This window comes from Nannospalax galili, unplaced genomic scaffold, assembly GCF_000622305.1.
Source record: "Nannospalax galili isolate Female #2095 unplaced genomic scaffold, S.galili_v1.0 scaffold521, whole genome shotgun sequence".
NCBI lineage: Eukaryota > Metazoa > Chordata > Mammalia > Rodentia > Spalacidae > Nannospalax > Nannospalax galili.
Window position 1 is genome coordinate 2,130,668 of NW_008344634.1, and position 7,831 is coordinate 2,138,498.

General features: G+C 42.6%; 1 pseudogene; it reads left to right on the plus strand.

Moving 5' to 3' along the window:
- The first annotated feature begins 267 nt into the window (after positions 1-267).
- LOC103740301 lies at positions 268-1,020 on the plus strand (annotated as a pseudogene).
- Positions 1,021-7,831: the final 6,811 nt, after the last annotated feature.

A 7,831-nucleotide genomic window follows, 5' to 3' on the forward strand; every position in this document is an offset into this window, starting at 1 on the left:
ACTGATTGCTCTTGCAGAGAAGCCAAGTTCAATTCCCAGCACCCACATGGCAGCTGATAACCATCTGTAACTTCAGTTCCAGGAGAGCCAGTGCCCTCCTCTGACCTCCGCTGGCATTGCACTACGTGGGTGCACCTACGTACATGCAGGCAATACACTCATACACACAAAATAAAAATAATAAATAAATAAGTGCAAATTACTTTGGACAACCCTTCAATAACGTACAGATGGGCCCCTCAGCCCATGGCTCCCACGTGAATGAAGATGGCAGCTGCTGTGGGAAGACTACTCCAGGCCTTGGTTGCTCATATAACTGCCATTTCCCAGGGGTTTTCTGCCTCTGGAGCCCTGAGGCCTGTTGCTTCTGGAAGATCCTGATTGATAAACGTACTGTGGTCTGGCTCTACTCAAGCAAAATTTGCCTTTAGCACCAATTCCTCATCTCGTGCTCTTCCTGTCATGCAGCATGTACCCTATTTTAAGGGCATAGCCATTATCAATGGAAAATTCAAAGAGCTGAGCCTCAGTGACTTTAAGGGGAAATACTTGGTGCTTTTCTTCTATCCTGTGAATTTCACCATTGTGTGCCCTACAGAAATAGTTGCTTTCAGTGATAAAGCCAATGAATTTCATGATGTGAACTGTGAAGTGGTTAGGGTTTCAGTGGATGCCCACTTTACCCACCTTGCCTGGATCAATACCCCAAGGAAGAATGGCAGATTGGGCCATGTGAACATCACACTATTGTCAGATTTAACAAGGCAGATAGCCCAAGACTACTGTGTGCTGTTGGAAGGTTCTGACACTGCACTCAGAGGTCTCTTCATAATTGACCCCAGTGGTGTCATCGAGAACCTGAGTGTCAACAAAGTCCCAGTGGGCCATAGTGTGGAAGAGACCCTCCATTTGGAGGAGACCCATGGGGAAGTCTGCCCATCCAACTGGACACCAGTGTCCCCTATGGCTAAGCCAAGTCTAGCGGCTTCCAAAGAATACTTTGAGAATGTTCATCAATAAATCATCCTGTGTCCAGTGTTCACCTACAGCTTCTCAAGCTAGAAAAGACTCACAGCTGAAACCCTTTCAGCATTCTGAAGATTATTCATAGATAGCAAAAAACAATCATGCTTGTGTTCATAAATACCACCTTCCATACTTGGTAATAACAGCTAAGACTTTCTCAAGGTGGCTAGTTTATTTCATATGCCTCCTTAGTGGGGACATCTTGATGGCTAGTGAGTTCTCACAGAATACCTGGTCCCCTGTTTCTCATATCATGTCCTCAGAGGGTAAACACTCTTCTTAGCCATCCTTGTACCTTCTATTACTCTGAAGTCTCACAGGCTCTGAAAGCTTCTGATCCAGGTCCTGAAATTTCTTCTTGAATTTCCCCTTAGAGTGACAAAGGTCATAGTTTAACATGTAGTCTAAGTTAACTCTTGAATGTGTGTGTGATAGAAATACATGTGAGGTCAAATGGGGATCGGTTTGTTTCTGCTAGTGTAGAGATAAATCACATGAAAGCTAGTGGTCATGCTGGTAGTAAGAATCAGGTTAACTCTAGTGTCATTCAAAACATGGTGGGAAAGTGACTGAACCAGTCATGCATGATTCCTGCCCCTGAAAGAGTTTACATATTATCTTACTCACTATATTCATTAACAAGCCTAGTATCTGTATTCTGAGATACTGATAAGGGGTAATTGTAAAGGAGATATGTTTAATCCAGGAATTGAATTTTTTAAAACACAATGACCATTTTCTTTCTTTAGTTGCTGGATACAAAATTAGCATAAAAATAAACATTTTTAAATGTTTGCATTTTTTGTCAGTGTGGTGGTACTCACATTTAATTCCAGCACTTGGGGGCAGAGGCTGGCAGATCTCTGTGTGTTCAAGGCAAGTCTGGTCTACATAGTGCATTCCAGGCCAGCTGGGGCTACAGAGAGACCCTGTCTCAAAAAGACCAAAAATAAATAAATAAAATGTTTGCATTTAAAATAAAAGGGAGAGATAGGCTTCCCACTTCTGTATTTCATGTGATTCATCACAAAATTGAAATGCTTTTCAGGCTCCTGAGGGTTACTTACCTGCCTCATAATTTATACTGAGTTTATGCTGGTTTGAATGAGAAATGTTCCCCACAGATTGATGTATTTGAACACTAGCTCCCTAGTTGGTGGTAGTGTTTGGGGAGGTTATGGAACCTTTAAGAGGTAAAGCCTTGCTAGAGGAAGTGTACATCACTGGGGTTGGGCTTTGAGAATTTATAGCTTCCTACTACTTCCTGCTCTCTCGCTCCTCTCCTCTCTTTCTCTTTCTCTTTCTTTCTCTCTCTCTCTCCTCTCTCTCTCTCCCTTTCTCCATCCTGTCCTTCATTCCTCCCTTCTTCCCATGTATGGATGAAAATAAATATGACCTCCCTTCTACCATGCCTTCCCTGCCATGATGGACTCTCTCCTCTCTCCCTTTGGAACTGTAGACCAAAGTAAACACATTCTTCCTTAAATTATCTTGATTATGGTATTTTATCATAGCAACAAAAAATTAACTAACACATCATTCCTGCAGACAAAAGATAAGTCATTTTTAGCTGCTGTGATGGACGCTGTGTCCTATGTATCTGTAATGTTTTTGAGGCCAGTCACTTGAATAGTGGGTTTTACATCATGTAGTCTGTTTCAAACCCATTGCAACTGCAAAAAAAGACATCTACAGAATAAGCGCACACTGGAAGTTCTTGATCAGTACTGGTGGGATGGATTTTCCAATTAAAGCTGTTGGGGTTCAGGTTTGCTTTGCTTGCCGGGGGACCTACTGGCTTGAGGCAGAGAGACTTGATCGGTGACAGAGTCTTAGACCCTGGGACCTGTGTCTTTTCAACAAGCTGATTTATTTTAAAATTCAGATGTTTTTTACACATCCCAAGGAACTAGCAGTCACATGGATATGGCAGTCACATACAAAGATTTAGTGATACAAAGAAACAGGACATTTAGTCTGTTAGTTGGCACCAGAAGGATTCTTAAACTTTTACTCAAGGTTATCAAAGCCCATCTGGTTATTTATTGGCCACAATGTTTTCTTCCTTAGAGCTAAAAGCATGGTGAACTTTTAGCTTTTAGCTCAGGAGTAAACCTTTAACCTGACCTAATCTCTTAGCCGGGGATAGCTGAGTTATTTGTTCAGGACAAGGAGATGAGCTAAGGGTTGTTGACCAAGATGCTTTCCCACAGAACAGGGAGCCTGCACTTATTTATGACGAGGCCACTTTCTCCTGCCAGTCTCACAGTGTTCTGCAAGATGGGGATTATCAGAGCCACTGTTTTCAGCACCCCTCCCTTCAGCAGAGAAGGCAGCCTGAACTTAAAGATTTTAGGCTCATCTCACCCTAGGGCCTGGCATCCTGGTTTCCTACATCTCCTCCTTTTTTGTTTTTTAAAAGTAAGACGGAAGTGGTCATAGAAGCCACAGTATTATTACTCAAAATCATAATACAGCGCATAACTATTGGAGCTCCCATAAGAAGAAGTATGCCAATCAATATTGGGCCCAAGAATGGAGTAAGCTGCTGGAGCCATTTTGGCCAAGGTATAGAAAATTCAGACATCTTATCAATTTCCTTTTGTAAATCATTAATCTTTTGGTCTATAGTATGTGAAAAATCAGACAAATTAAAACAACACATTCCTGGAAATTGTTCACATCCCATGTGATTTTTTAACAGTAGATAGTCTATGGCAGCTCTGTTTTGTAGCACAGCAGTTCTTAGTTCTCCCATTTCCTGATTAATTTCTCCTAGTATTTTTGCAGTTATATTTGTTGTTTTACTAGTTATACAAGCAAGTTTAGATATTTCATTTTGTAATCCAGTTACCAAGCCAGGTATGGGGAGTAAAAATAATTAACAGCTACAGCTTTTGGGTCAAGTAGCTTGAAAGAATCATCACAGCCTTCAGGTAAAGATCTACGTATTTTTTTTAATAGGAGAGATTATTATATGTCCTATAGCACATAATCCTTGATATTCATAAGGCAATGCTGCATAGGTTTCATTATTGCAAAAGAAGGTCCATCCTACAGGTAACTGTTTCCCTTGCTTTAAGGTATGATTACAGGTGGTATTGCAATGCAAGGGAATAAACTTACAATCAAAACATAAACCATGATTAACAATAACGTGAGATACAGGTAAGCCTTTGACTATCTTATTAACATGTTGTGTTTGACTTTCTATATTGTCCCTAGTTATGTTTAAAAAGATCCATATGTACCCCATTCCTATTAGATTTTTCTTTAACAATCCTGGTATAGAATGGTCTCCTCATATTCAGAAACTCTGTTTATTATAGCCCTTTGGTGCAAGACGAACCCATAAATTCCTCTTCAAATCATTAGACATTGACAGGCTGGTTCGTTGCAAAGATGTGGTTGATCTAACTATTTCAATATCTTTAAAAGGTCTCTTTCAGTTTTTCATGCAGCTATAACTTCCAGTATCTTCTAGGGTCAGTGCCTCTTTAGAAATACTGAAATCATTTTGGTTTTTTTTAGGCTCTGGTCAGTAGCATTTTTCCAACCTAAAAATCCTCCACCCATTTGGCTGTATATCCTCTGTCCATCCTTTTCCCATACGATGGTTTCAGGTGGCCATGCACAATTTTGTGTGATACACTTGAGAACTAATCCTGATCCTATAATACATACACCATTAACATTAGTATTGATGACATGTTTTAGCTTTTACACTATTCACAGTCAGTATAGTTAGAAACAAACAAGAAGAATTTCAGGTTTAGATATATCTTGGCCCTGGCATTGTCCCAACTCCTGGGTGTCGTTCATCAAGTTCTTAATCATTCCCCAGGTCATAGGAGGCTGCATCTTCTTTAAGGATCTCCTTTTCCACTTTCCCAGGGTCAGTGCAGCCATCTTTGCTGTGGGGGGTTCGATTGAGTGGTCTGATGTATCTGAGCAGCGCCTATGGGGGGTGGGGAGGATTCATTTTCTGTTAAGACACAACCATACCTTTGCCCCATAGTTAGTAAAGGAGCTGGAGTTTTACCCCAGAACCCTGATGCAGGGTCCCGCCAATGCACCTGTGGCAAGGGCTGTGGGATAGTTAGTCCCTGACAGTGTTTGGACATTGGAGAAATTCCTTGATCATTTAGTGTAAAAAATTTAAAGTTAGTAGAGACCTGTTTAATAGGAAATGAGGATTCTGTACTGTTATCCCAGGTATAGGTGATTCCCCCATTTTTCTTTTATTTATTTGATCTTAAAGATATTTGTATTGCCTCTCTATTGTTTGTTCTGTGGGGTTGTAAGGAATGTCAGTGGTATGTGAAATAGGAAAAAAACTGCTTCAGATTTAAACCAGGCTCACCAAACAAAACTGTTTTCTTTTGGACTGTCCCATCTGGTTCCAGGAGGTAAAAACCTAGTTTTTGAATTAAATTATTTGTTATGGTTGAGGGAAAACATTAAAAGCTGCATTTGTATAACATAGAGATACATTAAAGGACATTTTCTAGTGGCTATAGTTAACTTTAACATTTGTCTTCATACATTTAACTCCAGACTGTGCTTAGGTGTGTAGCTCAAGCCAGTGAAGTAGACTGGAAAAAATTTTTTTCTTTAGCTGTAACAGTAATTATTATAACAACCATCATCTTGTACTTCTATAAGCTTACTCAGACCTTTAATAAGCTTCCTTAATTATTCTTATTATTCCTTCCATTTTGCAAATATCCAGCCATCTTAATCTTACTAACTTTAACATTCCAACCCTTTATTTTTTAGTGTGGGGACCTAAAGGCCCCACCTTGCAGAAGTCTGAGAGGAAGTTACTGGGGCGCAGCCTGAGTGCTTTGAAAGTCTGAAGAATACTTCCGCACTGCTGAGGAGTGCATGATCAGCGCGTGACCATCCTTAAGATACACCCTCGGGGGGGGGGAGGCGGGATTTTCAGGTGCCTTTATAGGTTCTGTAACACTTGTAATCAATGAGTCCCTGCTTGACTAGGCTCCCCATTGGGCCTGAGTGTTCCCAGTATTGGGGGCAGCTTGGGCTGGTAAACGGTGTGCTTACTCATCCCCAATCATCACTGCCTAGGGGTCACTGGTATGAACCCCTGGCAACTGGCACCCAGCGTGGTGCTCGAAGGAAGGTGTAAAGAAGAAAAGAAAGAAAGAAGAAAAACGGATTGGGGCCAATCTGGAAGTTCGGGGTAAGCAAGACCTGAAAAGATGGGTAATGCAACTTTTAAGTCTGAGGACCCGGCGCTTAAAGCGCTGAGAGATATACTTAAAAGCAGGGGATTGGATCTGTCAGATCCGGTAGCTCAAAAGGTTTGGGCAGAGGCGATTCATTTGGCTCCCTGGTTACTTGGGGTTAATGATTTTACTGGGGATACATGGGAACATGTGGAGCACATAGGTTGACAAAGGGAGGTTCAAGTGGGGGTTGATTGGCCACTGGAGATCTACCTTATTATTTTGACCTTAAAGGCATGCTTTCGGCCCAAGAGCCCTAAGCTCTTGGTGCCACCTCCTGGTGAGCCTTCAGAAACCCCAGCATGGGAATCATGGGAAGAGTTTGAGGAAGAATGCAGAAATGCAACAGAAGTGAAACCAAAAGAGGACAAAGTAACAAGCGGCACCTCAGGCGTGCCCTGGCCAGCTTCAGGGCTTCCTGAAACCCATGAAAACCATCCCTATTTCCAGGATTCTGGCCCTGCTCAGGAGGCTTCTGTGAGGCCATGGGTGGAAGCATGTCCTATTAATGTAAACTAAGGAGGCACATACCCTGACCCCTGGTATCCCTGGGAGGTGAAGGATTTAAAGGAATTAAAAAAGGCAGTGGCTGAGGATGGCCCGGGATCACCCTGGGTAGATACTCTCCTCCAAGGCTTGGCTCATCAGCAGTGTACTACAAAGGATTGGCTGGACCTCACCAAAGCAGTCCTTCCTAGCCCTATATATATTAAATGGTGTGCCCTCTTTAAGGAGGAATGCAGGATACAGGCTGAGAGGAATGCAAGTGCCAACCCACCGGTCCCCATTACTTTTGGGATGTTGACTGGTTCAAGTGACCGTTATGCCACAGGGGAGCAACAGTCGGGCATTCCAGCCCCATATACAGAACAGGTCAGGGTCATAGGATTAAATGCTTGGAGAAAATTGGACGAGGGGCCTACCAAATCCCCCCTTGCAGGAATTAATCAAAAGCCTGGTGAACCCCTCAACGAGTTTATAGACAGAGTGGAGAAGAGCTTAAAATGAAAATTACCCCCAGGCCCATTGAGGGACAATTCACTAAACTCCTGGTATGGGATGCAATGGATTCTGATCAGAAGATAGCCTCTGCTGGCCTTAAGGACAGGTCCATGGAACAATGGATAATTGCCTCAGAGGAGGTGGGAACCCAGAGGGGGCAAACAGAGCCATGACTGCTGTCTTACAGATGCAAACAGAGACTCTGACCCATGCCTTAACCCAGGCAGGAATAGAAGGCCCATGTTTTGGCTGTGGCCAGACTGGCCATATCAAAAGAAATTGTCCTCAGTGAGAGAACCGGCCTAAACTTGGAGGTGGGGTATCAAAAAGACCCCCATCTATGCCCTGTCCCCAGTGTCGCAAAGGGCTCCATTGGCAGAAGGATTGTAAATCCAGATTTGATACTGAAGGAAAGCCTTTAAACTAAGTGAGGGGCAGCTTCCAGCCCGTTGACAAAAGGAGGACTTCCCCGTGATCGGCTACATTTACAATGCCCTGGGGGAGGGATCAGGAAAGGAGAAAAACCTATGGTGAATTGGACAGTCCCTATT